The sequence below is a fragment of the Hordeum vulgare genome, chromosome 5H (genome assembly GCF_904849725.1).
Source record: "Hordeum vulgare subsp. vulgare chromosome 5H, MorexV3_pseudomolecules_assembly, whole genome shotgun sequence".
NCBI lineage: Eukaryota > Viridiplantae > Streptophyta > Magnoliopsida > Poales > Poaceae > Hordeum > Hordeum vulgare.
Window position 1 is genome coordinate 25,526,258 of NC_058522.1, and position 13,696 is coordinate 25,539,953.

The window sequence follows — 13,696 nt, forward strand, 5'->3', positions numbered from 1 at the left end:
TCTGAACTTTCTTGCACATGCTATGTGGGTGAAATGATGATACCATGCCAACTTGGAACCTTTTCAGAGTTCATTTCAAATGCTTTTCAATTTCATGGTCTTATACCTCAAAATAATCAGTAAATGCATGGAAAATAACAAATGAAGTCAGAAAGGATTGTAAATTGATGATGTGGCTTTGAATGGTGCATTTTGAACGCAGAAAAACTATGAAGTTTATATAAGTTGAAAAAAATGAAATCCCTTTGTAACAGACGAGTTTCCGTATAATATCGTGATACTTCGAAAGAGATTGTCCGTTTTGTACACGAAGTGCATCCAGTTTTTGACGTAACCCTCTCAACTTTGTCGCACATGCTATGTGGGTGAAATGATGATACCATGCCAACTTGGAACCTTTTTCAGAGTTCATTTCAAATGCTTTTAAATTTCATGGTTTTATAGCTCAAAATAATTAGTAAATGCATGAAAAATAACAAATGAAGTCAGAAAGGGTTGTAAATTGATGATGTGGCTTTGAATGGTGCATTTTGAACACAGAAAAACTATGGAGTTCAAATAAGTTCAAAAAAATGGAATCCCTTTGTAACACACGAGTTTTCGTATGAAACCCTAATACTTCGAAAGAGATTGTCCGTTTTGTACACGAAGTGCATCCATTTATTGCCGTAACCCTCTCAACTTTCTCGCACATGCTATGTGGGTGAAATGATGATACCATGCCAACTTGGAACCTTTTCAGAGTTTATTTCAAATGCTTTTCAATTTCATGGTCTTATAGCTCAAAATAATCAGTAAATGCATGAAAAATAACAAATGAAGTCAGAAAGGGTTGTAAATGGATGATGTGGCTTTGAATGGTGCATTTTGAACACAGAAAAACTATGGAGTTTAGATAAGTTCAAAAAGATGAAATCCCTTTGTAACAGACGAGTTTCCGTATGAAACCCTGATACTTCGAAAGAGATTGTCCGTTTTGTACACGAAGTGCATCCAGTTTTTGTCGTAACCCTCTCAACTGTCTCGCACATGCTATGTGGGTGAAATGATGATACCATGCCAACTTGGAACCTTTTCAGAGTTCATTTCAAATGCTTTTAAATTTCATGGTTTTATAGCTCAAAATAATTAGTAAATGCATGAAAAATAACAAATGAAGTCAGAAAGGGTTGTAAATTGATGATGTGGCTTTGAATGGTGCATTTTGAACACAGAAAAACTATGGAGTTCAAATAAGTTCAAAAAAATGGAATCCCTTTGTAACACACGAGTTTCCGTATGAAACCCTAATACTTCGAAAGAGATTGTCTGTTTTGTACACGAAGTGCATCCATTTTTTGCCGTAACCCTCTCAACTCTCTCGCACATGCTATGTGGGGTAAATGATGATACCATGCCAACTTGGAACCTTTTCAGAGTTCATTTCAAATGCTTTTCAATTTCATGGTCTTATAGATCAAAATAATCAGTAAATGCATGAAAAATAACAAATGAAGTCAGAAAGGGTTGTAAATTGATGATTTGGCTTTGAATGGTGCATTTTGAACCCAGAAAAACTATGGAGTTCAAATAAGTTCAAAAAATGAAATCCCTTTGTAATACTCGAGTTTCCGTATGAAACCCTGATACTTCGAAAGAGATTGTCCGTTTTGTACACGAAGTGCATCCATTTTTTGCCGTAACCCTCTCAACTTTCTCGCACATGCTATGTGGGTGAAATGATGATACCATGCCAACTTGGAACCTTTTCAGAGTTCATTTCAAATGCTTTTCAATTTCATGGTCTAATAGCTCAAAATAATCAGTAAATGCATGAAAAATAACAAATGAAGTCAGAAAGGGTTGTAAATTGATGATGTGGCTTTGAATGGTGCATTTTGAACACAGAAAAACTATGGAGTTCAAATAAGTTCAAAAAAATGAAATCCCTGTGTAACAGACGAGTTTCCGTATAAAACCATGATACTTCGAAAGAGATTGTCCGTTTTGTACACGAAGTGCATCCAGTTTTTGCCGTAACCCTCTCAACTCTCTCGCACATGCTATGTGGGTGAAATGATGATACCATGCCAACTTGGAACCTTTTCATAGTTCATTTGAGATGCTTTTCAATTTCATGGTCTTATAGCTCAAAATAATATGTAAATGCATGAAAAATAACAAATGACGTTAGAAAGGGTTGTAATTGATGATGTGGCTTTGAATGGTGCATTTTGAACACAGAAAAACTATGGAGTTCAAATAATTTAAAAAAAAATGAAATCCCTTTGTAAGAGACGAGTTTTCGTATGAAACCCTGATACTTCGAAAGAGATTGTCCGTTTTGTACCCGAAGTGCATCCAGTTTTTGTCGTAACCCTCTCAACTTTTCGCACATGCTATGTGGGTGAAATGATGATACCATGCCAACTTGGAACCTTTTCAAAGTTCATTTCAAATGCTTTTAAATTTCATGGTCTTATAACTCAAAATAATCAGTAAATGCATGAAAAATAACAAATGGAGTCAGAAAGGGTTGTAAATTGATGATGTGGCTTTGAATGGTGCATTTTGAACACAGAAAACCTATGGAGTTCAAATAAGTTCAAAAAAATGAAATCCCTTTGTAACACACGAGTTTCCGTATGAAACCGTGATACTTCGAAAGAGATTGTCTATTTCGTACACGAAGTGCATCTAGTTTTTGCCGTAACCCTCTCAACTTTCTCGCACATGCTATGTGGGTGAAATGATGATACCATGCCAACTTGGAACCTTTTCAGAGTTCATTTCAAATGCTTTTCAATTTCATGGTCTTATAGCTCAAAATAATCAGTAAATGCATGAAAAATAACAAATGAAGTCAGAAAGGGTTGTAATTGATGATGTGGCTTTGAATGGTGCATTTTGAACACAGAAAATTTATGGAGTTCAAATAATTTCAAAAAAAATGAAATCCCTTTGTAAGAGACGAGTTTTCGTATGAAACCTTGATACTTCGAAAGAGATTGTCCGTTTTGTACCCGAAGTGCATCCAGTTTTTGTCGTAACCCTCTCAACTTTCTCGCACATGCTATGTGGGTGAAATGATGATACCATGCCAACTTGGAACCTTTTCAGAGTTCATTTCAAATGCTTTTAAATTTCATGGTCTTATAACTCAAAACAATCAGTAAATGCATGAAAAATAACAAATGAAGTCAGAAAGTGTTGTAAATTGATGATGTGGCTTTGAATGGTGCATTTTGAACACAGAAAAACTATGGAGTTCAAATAAGTTCAAAAAAATGAAATCCCTTTGTAACACACGAGTTTCCGTATGAAACCGTGATACTTCGAAAGAGATTGTCTATTTCGTACACGAAGTGCATCCAATTTTTGTCGTAACCCTCTCAACTTTCTCGCACATGCTATGTGGGTGAAATGATGATACCATGCCAACTTGGAACCTTTTCAGAGTTCATTTCAAATGCTTTTCAATTTCATGGTCTTATAGCTCAAAATAATCAGGAAATGCATGAAAATAACAAATGAAGTCAGAAAGGTTGTAAATTGATGATGTGGCTTTGAATGGTTCATTTTGAACACAGAAAATCTATGGAGTTCAAATAAGTTCAAAAAAATGAAATCCCTTTGTAACAGACGACTTTCCGTAAGAAACCGTGATACTTCCGAACAGATTGTCCGTTTTGTACATGAAGTGCGTCGAGTTTTTTCCGTAACCCTATTTACTTTCTCGCACATGCTATGTGGGTGAAATGATGATACCATGCCAACTTGGAACCTTTTCAGAGTTCATTTCAAATGCTTTTCAATTTCATGGTCTTATAGCTCAAAATAATCAATAAATGCATGAAAAATAACAAATCAAGTCAGAAGGGTTGTAAATTGATGATGTGGCTTTGAATGGTGCATTTTGAACACAAAAGAACTATGGAGTTTAGATAAGTTCAAAAACATGAAATTCCTTTGTAACAAACGAGTTTCCGTATGAAACCCTCATACTTCGAAAGAGATTGTCCGTTTTGTACACGAAGTACATCCAGTTTTTGTCGTAACCCTCTCAACTTTCTCGCACATGCTATGTGGGTGAAATGATGATACCATGCCAACTTGGAACATTTTCAGAGTTCATTTGAAATGCTTTTAAATTCATGGTCTTATAGCTCAAAATAATCAGTAAATGCATGAAAAATAACAAATGAAGTCAGAAAGGGTTGTAAATTGATGATGTGGCTTTGAATGGTGCATTTTGAACACAGAAAAACTATGGAGTTCAAATAAGTTGAAAAAAATAAAATCCCTTTGTAACAGACGAGTTTCCGTATGAAAACCTGATACTTCGAAAGAGATTGTCTGTTTTGTACACGAAGTGCATCCAGTTTTTGCCGTAACCCTCTCAACTTTCTCGCACATGCCATGTGGGTGAAATGATGATACCATGCCAACTTGAACCTTTTCAGAGTTTAGTTCAAATGCTTTTCAATTTCATGGTCTTATAGCTCAAAATAATCAGTAAATGCATGAAAAATAACAAATGAAGTCAGAAAGGATTGTAAATTGATGATGTGGCTTTGAATGGTGCATTTTGAACATAGAAAAACTATTGAGTTCAAATAAGTTCAAAAAAATGAAATCCCTTTGTAACAGACGAGTTTCCGTATGAAACCCTGATACTTCGAAAGAGATTGTCCATTTTGTACACGAAGTGCATCCAGTTTTTGCCGTAACCCTCTCAACTTTCTCGCACATGCTATGTGGGTGAAATGATGATACCATGCCAACTTGGAACCTTTTGAGAGTTCAATTCAAATGCTTTTCAATTTCATGGTCTTATAGCTCAAAATAATCAGTAAATGCATGAAAAATAACAAATGAAGTCAGAAAGGGTTGTAAATTTATGATGTGGCTTTGAATGGTGCATTTTGAACACAGAAAAACTATGAAGTTCAAATAAGTTCAAAAAAATGAAATCCCTTTGTAACACACGAGTTTTCGTATGAAACCTTGATACTTCCAAAGAGATTGTTCGTTTTGTACACGAAGTGCATCCAGATTTTGCCTCTAGTATTATCCAAACTAAAATTATATAGAATTTTGTTACAAACTTTAATAGCAAAAAGAATTATCATAAAAGAAAATAAAAAAGTAATTAGAATTTTGTTCAAAACATTAAAAGCAAAAAGAATTATCATTAAAGAAAATAAATAAGTAATTAGAATTTTGTTACAAACTTTAATAGCAAAAATAATTATCGTAAAAGAAAATAAATAAGTACTTAGAAACAAAAAAGAAAGCAAAAAACATGATTTTTTTAAAAAAAAGTGCCACCTACATGGCCACCACGGCCTGCATACGACTAGAAACCCATTACTACGGCCAGGATGCAGGCCCGCAGTAGGCCCAATAGGCCCACAAGCACAGAGAGTGATTTGAGGCCCGTAAGCCTGCAGTAGAGAGGAGCTCGAAGTGGTTGGTTCGGCAGGGCTTATAAACCACTCCGAGCCCCTCTCGGCTAGCGAGGTGGGACTAAACATAGCACCGCACCACGCAAGGCCTTTGGTCCCGGTTGATGGCACCAACCGGGACTAAAGGGAGGCATTAGTACCGATTTGTGCCACCAACCGATACCAATGCCTCTGCTTCCCGCCCTTTGGGCTGCTGAAAAGAGACCTTTGGTCCCGGTTTGTGCCACCAACCGGTACCAATGCCTCTGCTTCCCGCTCTTTGGGCTGCTGAAAAGAGACCTTTGGTCCCGGTTGGTGCCACCAACCGGGCTAAAGGTGGGGCTATATAAGCGTCAGTTTAGAAATTTTGATCACTACCCCTCTCTCCATTCGATCCCGACGCCGCCAGGCTGCCCGTCTCGCCGTCGACGTCGTCGTCGCCCCGCGCCGTCCCGCGTCGCCCCGATGTCGTCCCGCCCCGCCCCGACCCCGTCCCACGCTGCCCCGCCCCGACGTCGTCCCGCGCCGCCCCGCGCCGCACCTCGCCGTCCCCGACACCGTCGCCGTGAGCAATTTTTTTTAAAAAAATAAGGTCAACTCAGATAGGTCCGGTGCTCTTTGTATGTTAACTCACGTAGCAGATCAATCTTCAGACTAGATGTAGGTCAACACAGGTTTACTTTATGGTCCGTGCATGGTATAGATTTAGGCTGCTCAACGTTTATGGTTGATATATTAAATAAATTGACTACAATTTGAGATTTAGTTTAAAATTTATGCTTCTGGCTAGATTATGTTTCTCTATTATTGTGTCTCAAGGTACTTCGATACTTATCCCGCAAAAAAGTATTTAAATACTTTATTTATGGATATATTTTTTATTTTTTTGCAAACGCTATTTTGAAATATAGCACGTTATTAGCGCGCTATAACTTGTGTAGCATTTGGAGAAGGGCCTCGCTATATTTTGTAGCACGCTATTTTTTTCACTGATATATATGCAAAGATCGAATATGTCAAATTTTTATGATTTTTTTCTGTTCATAGAATTTTTATGATTTTTTTCTGTTGTAATTTTGTTCATACAATTTTAATAATTTTTTTGTTCATAGTATTTTCTTTGTCAATTCATGTATATGTTCATATTGTGTATGTATAGGAAAATTATGCATGATCAAAGTCATTTATGAATATGTTCATATTTAGAATAGAGGAAAAAGGAAAAAATAAGAAGAGAAAGTGTTTAATATAATTAGTTAGAAAAATAATAGAACTATAGTTAAACTAGTTTATTTTTAGTAAGTACTACTTTATTTTATTTATAGTAAGTGTTTCATATATAGTTGAACTAGCTAGTTGATTTAATAAACTACTTTATTTTACTATATATAGAAGTAGTTTGTTTTTAGTAAGTACTACTTTATTTATTTATAGTAAGTGCTTAGTAGTTGAACTACTTGATTTAATTAATAAAACTACTTTATTTAACTATATATAGAAGTACTTCCCGCATCGACGTCGACTTGTTGTTATATATAATCGTGACACACTTTATTTAACTATGTATGATGATGATTAATTAGTAGGACTTGTTGTTATATATGATGATGCATGATGCAAGCATGAAGAGTTATTATATATAGATGTTCAATTCTTTCGATATATATAGTGTGTCACGATTATATTATTGTTTACACACATTTACCACATTAAAATAGGAAATGTCTGACGATGGATATTGGGAGTGTGAATATTGCGGCGACTCTCGGGGTATGTGCGACATGCCTCACCTGCGAGACGATAGGTTCTTCAGCATGAAGCTTGACGAGAACGGTGATATGTACCTCCCTTGCCATGCAAGAAGATATGTGTTGGAGAGGCTCGGTTTCGAAGACCACGAGAGAATTGAGACGAGGAGCGCTAAACTGAGGACTATACATGGTCACACATTTGTTATCCAAGTATTTAATTCAGTTTTTCAAACAGAATTTGGGTGCCCAAAGTGGGAAGATATTTGCAAGGCATGTGGATTTCACAAGGGAATGGAAATCACCTTCGATCTTCCTCCTGAAGATAATATGCCAGACAACATCGACATTTGGGTGGTTGTCGATGATATGCTTCCTGTTTTACCTCCATGTGAGTTTCTCGGTCATATTTGTCAAGTAATTTGCATTTATATTTATAAATAGTTGGTGTAGTCAACCTGTTTTCCTCTCGCAATTTACATGTCATGTGGTGTTCATCGTCTATTAAAAGTTTGGCCACACGTTGTAGGTTCCTAGTTATTGGGCCATAGTTTTAATTATATCATGTTACATGTTGTACAAACAACAACACAACCCAAATTGTCCTTTGAATGATCGTAGCACATGTGGTCGTTTTGAATGGTTTATATAATGCCCGCATCTTGTGGACAATTACAAAATTTCTAAGTATTTTTGAAACATTAAATTATTATAAAATTTGGGTGGTTGTCGATGATATGCTTCCTGTTTTACCTCCATGTGAAGTAATTTGCATTTATATTTAAAAATAGTTGGTGTTCATCTATATACTAAATTTGTTAAATTATAATTTACACCTTATTTCGTTGCTTCGATTGAATTACGAAAATTAATTGACACGACACACTACACGTATGGATCACATCTGACTTGGAAGGAGAAGGAAGATCTTCTCCACTTTCTTGTTGTTGGTGTTCTGGCTTCTAGGGATACCTTCCCGTATCATTTTGGAATTGGACAAAATTATTCATTTTACATGCCACTAATGCATAGCTTGAGTCCAGATGACATTCGCCGAAATGTCTTGGTAAGAGTTTCCTAATTAAGTACGCTCCACTATTGCATAAATGGTGTTGATTACATTGCTAACTAGGTTATTATTATATTCTTCAACAGCAATTGCCATATGATGTAGTGCCTCCGTTAATGGACCCAGAAGGTCAAATGAGAATTAGAAGCCCGCTGATGGCTGAGTTCTATGCTCCATACTTCATTAACTTCAAATCAAGATAAAAAAGACTCCAAATTGAAGCATGGAGAGAAATAAAGAAGGTTCGCAAGCCACAAGCTGGAGACCGTTGGATCTCTGTGATTCATCATGGAGCCATAGGTCTTATTATGTTTTATGACATTATATCTAAGAGCGATGACTAGGTCTTATAAGAGACAAGTTATTCTAGTTTACATTATTACTTGACATGATCGATTCATTAGGATGCATGATGCATATGATGACTATATATATATTACTAGATCATGGATGGCGCGCGTTGCTGCGCCCATCCATTTTAACAAAAAGATGGTAGGAATAGATATAAAAAAAGAGGATAAGAATAGATATGAAAAAATATATGGACAAAAAATGTCAAGTTCTTTTTTCAGGAATTCACATTATCGTCCCTCATTATAGGCAAGCAATGTTACCAAACAACCTCAATGTAATCAAAGCTATAAAAAAATCATTGACATAAAATGTTTTTGTTTTTCGTCTAGAAATTAGTTACAAGATTATTGAGAAAACATATAATCATGTAAACATATTTAAAATATATATTGGATGCGCCAATTATCCTATAAAACCCTCAACAACGCGTGAAAATGTGCAAATTCTCAATAAAGTTGAAGTTCATGTGACACTTATCGAAGATAATGAACTTTCCTACCATCTGGCTCCAAACTTTGCTCTGCTTTTGGCATTACCGCTCGGGTCGCCTTCTTCTCCGTATCACCCTTTCCTACACATATAGGATTCCATTCATTTTGCTCCGCACCCCAAAAGTCAAAATAGATGCAATTGAGTGTCAATGGAATGTCTGAATATTCTCCATATCTCCGAGTCAACTGAGTGTCCTGATTAGTAAACTCATCTAAGCTCACTTGTCATAAGTGGGTGGAGCTAGAATATTCAATTGTTTTCTTCCAAATCTGAACAACCAAACCAAGTTGTAAAGTGTCAGCTTGAATTAAAATTACTATAAATAGATTATTTATTTATTTATTTGCAGGGATACATACAAAACATTTCGATCGTGCAAGGAAGTAGTACTGCACCAAGACAAAAAAATGATGCATCTGACCATGAAGCAATGACTATCTGTCACACTGAAATTCAAGTTGCTTACGAATTTTGACACCCTCTTGTATCTTGATTGATTGAAGATTTGTGGTGGCAGTAATTCATTATGTTATATCAAGATGACTGATCCACAGAACAAAATACGGAGCTTTCAATAATTATAACCATAAACTACTTATACAAATACTGGAATATTCTAGGGGACATGGTAAGTAATAAAATTAATGTGGCAGCAAGCATGAATTTAAACAGTAAATCTTGTTCGGACACGGTTCCATTAAAAAAAAGGATCGTATCATGTTAACTTCTAACTCCAACAATGAAGATGGATAAAATAAAGAGAAAAAGATATACTATAATCAATAACAAACCATTTCCCATGTGAACCATTTCAGCTATATGCAAAGAAGTTAATTCAAGCCATATTCCTGAACTCAAAGAAAACTGACTTCCTCCTCTCCACCATCTTCCTCACAAAACAAAATGAAATCCCGATGACACATATGTTTTGAGCTTCTGGTGCACTGGGCAAACATCTTGCCCTTGCAAATGCACTGTAAAAATTATAGAGGTAAAAACTCAATCTAGAAGCAAAAATCATTAATCAAAGTAGAAAGGAAATAAGGAAATACCAAGCTTCCTTGCATGGCACCAACAACAAGACCCTTATATGGTCATAACCAATGAAGATCGACAAAACCAAACTGGCCGACGTACAACCTTAGCAAAAGAACATGGCCGTACATCATTCAAGAGTACATACATAGAACAAATAAATGATGGAGAAAGCTTGTGGTCGGTGTTGAGCACCCGCAACACTTGTTAGATGCAACTCGACAATGCACTTCCACACGTGCCACCTTCTTGAGCGTGTATAGAAATCCTTGCTGAACACCTGGATAGATTGCAAAGGAATTCAATATAAGTATCACAAGAACAAAACATACTGCAACCTGATAGAAACATCCAAAGTACAAAATCGAATTTTTTTATGTCTCTCAGGTTACAACCCAATCGGGGTCCTTTGATTTGAATGTGGAAATAAACCAGTGGCTAAAATATGCTAGATAATCCACAATCTAAATTGTAAGATTGAGACATGAGACATGAGCATACATTTCTATTGACATGGGACGATTCATTTAAAGAAGCTCACAGTCAAAAACATGCTACTGAGAATTAGACTATAGCAATTATCTCAGAAAGACGCGGATGCATGCCTGAGTTATTAATGGAAGTGGACATAATAAATCATATACATGGCAGATTGAATCAGAAAACATGCAAAAAAAGGAACACGAGTAGAAAATCTAGAAAGGTAAAAGCAAGATGACGCTGGACATTAATTTATGATTACTTTCTATTATCCTTGATTTGGTTGTCCAGAATCACCAAAAAAAATTGGTATAACGGCAGCAGGTTTGCGAGCACTATTATTGGCCTCTTTGTGTGTTCGCCATGGGGGATTTCAGCCTAGTGGGTGCTCCCTTACTTGAAAAATTGATGCGGCCGTCTCTCTTCCTCCTTGTTGCCAACATTGTACCACCCCACTCTGTCGCTACAGTTCCTGCGAGAGGGGAGAGAGAGGGGAATGTAGTCCTAGAGAACATATATAATGTTACGGAACCGTCATTTCATGAGTACAAGTGGAAAAGTAGTGACATCCAATGTCATTGACACCATAAACCAACATAATTTCAGTTGAAGACTATAGCAGAATTATGATCATCAATTCATCAGCGATGTTACAGTTAAAATTAGGTAACCAAATGAAACGCGGAAGATTTAGAGTACATAAACAGGAATTGCTACATATGTTCTATTACTTGTAAACCATATCATATATAAGGAGTAAAAGGGTGGGGAGAACATGGAGTTGGTCTCATTCACTGGAATATACTATTCCTATTAAAGGGACTAACATTTGGAAACAGAAGGGGTGCGGGATCACTGAAGGTGCACAAGGAAGCATAAATTTGACCTTGCGAGCAAGCAAGCAAACCAATTTACTTGTGAATAGTAATACTTGTCAGACCAACAATGGTTGCTAAGTTGCACTAACTGTCTACCACTGCAAGTCAAAATTCATTTTCACGCAGCATGCAACAAACATGTAGTGTATTGTTTGATCGGTGTCAGCATGCAAGTTTAACTCCCAGTCATCGTGGAATCATATCATCATAGCCACAAGAAAGTGACAAACCAAAGTGTAAGCGCTAAAACTAAAGATAAAGCGAGAAAACTCACAATATAACTGCTATCATTTTTGCAGCAGAACAACGCCTCAGTGGATCATGGGGAAGAAGCACACCTAGATCAGTAAGGGTATGAAAATAAATTGGGTATCCATCTCAGGAATTCACAAAAAAAGGCATGGCAACAAATCAACCATAGCATACAAGAGTATACAGAACTTCATAATCAAGGCACCGCTAGCTAGCACAAACCTGTAAAGAAATGAATTAGTAGACTAATTCACACACTGCTTTTCTCAGCTCTTTCCCGTCACCTCTCGGCCCCCATCACATCCAGATCCAACGAAAGAGGTAACTGTCAGCGTACAACATCGGACTGAAGCACATTTTAAAACCTGGACAAATCCATGTGTACAGGAAGCCTTGCATCCTTAGGCTAGGTAATTTTATAGGTGAGTGCGTAGTTTTGCCATCTAGGAACTGGCAAGGACAAAGTCGGAGAGGTAGAGCCTATGGGCGGAGGAGTGGACGTCCATGATGAGGTTGAAACCGGCAGCCACAGATACATCTGGAACACAACGGCGGCGGTGTCGGCGGCGGCGGATATGACTCGAGCTCGCTGGCGGCACCGGCGACTCGAGTAGTCGAGACTCAGGGTATTGGAGTTCTGAAGGAGTTCACATGTCGTTCGTGTCTGTAAAGTTGAGTGATTTTTGGTTGATGCCGCTTCACCCGAATGTTTTTGTTCGTGTCATGTGAGTTTGAAGTTTGGATGGTGCATTTTGTTAGAATAAATGTCGTTTTATTTTAGGTGAGTTTGTTTGAGTCTTCATGTCATTTAGTTTATTTTGTTGTCTAGTCTATGTAAGGAATATTATTTTCATATGAAATAAAGCTGATGGTCGTGTTGTTATATATATATATATATATATATATATATATATATATATATATATATATATATATATATATATATATATATATATATATATATATATATATGCTCATATTTGTACATTGTAATTTTTGATTCAATGTATATGAAGATTCTTGAATTTTCATTTCTTAGTAGACCATGAAATGATTTAGTAAAATGCAGTAGGTCGTTTGTAAATGTATTTAGTTACAAAAACTTTAAAGTACGTTAATAATATTATGGCTGGCAGTTTTATCCATTTAAGTGCTTGTTAATTGCAGCATTTTAACATAGCCGTAAACCATCTATTGAGTAACAGATTGTTTAATTTCCTAAAGATGGGGCAGCATTCCAAATCCCATCTGTATAGAAACTGAACAAATCGGAAAGAATAACAAATAACTTCAGTCTCAAAAAGATGAAATAATTTATGTCATAAGAACCTGAAATATCTTATTTTATGCAATCAATACATTATGTTATTAGCCATGGGTTTGAGAAGCATTACATGAAGATAAAGTACGAAAATGCGACAAAGAAAGTAAACAACTTGTTTATGTGCAGTTCTAAGAATGGAAAGATATACGATGAGAGAAATTTTGGATGACAAATAACAAGAGTAGAAACGGCAGTAAGGGCGAGCGTACCATTTTAGGTAAAGCTATCTAGTCCAACTTGGCAGCATTGGAGAAACCATTGAGCAGCACCCTCTCCTTGACAGGATAAGCATGAGAACCAGGATAGGCATCCATCTTGCACTTGACGATAGGCGAGTTCCCGCGGAGATGGATGACCAGCTTCACCAATATCCAGCTCTCGAACAAGAAGGCTAAGAAGCATCAGTGTTAACATCAAAAGAGCAACCCATGCAGCATCAAACCCACGATATTCCCACATGTTTCTTGTTCTGAATTAAGAGCCCTTGCACACATTCATCAAAATCACGACCTGATATCATCCCATCTAGCAGAGAAGTACATTTAACTGGATCTTTTACCACCCCTGCACTTGAGCTCAGACTGGTATGCCTAAGTGCACTATTTTGGTCTATGCATTTTCTGATGATGCCTTCTGTT

General features: G+C 36.6%; 1 long non-coding RNA gene across 1 annotated transcript; it reads right to left on the minus strand.

Moving 5' to 3' along the window:
- Nucleotides 1-8,957: 8,957 nt before the first annotated feature.
- On the minus strand, nucleotides 8,958-10,400 carry LOC123398962. Its single transcript, XR_006610296.1, has 2 exons — nucleotides 10,273-10,400; nucleotides 8,958-9,168 (listed from the first exon to the last, which is right to left on the minus strand). It is a non-coding gene; the product is annotated as an uncharacterized LOC123398962 (long non-coding RNA).
- Nucleotides 10,401-13,696: the final 3,296 nt, after the last annotated feature.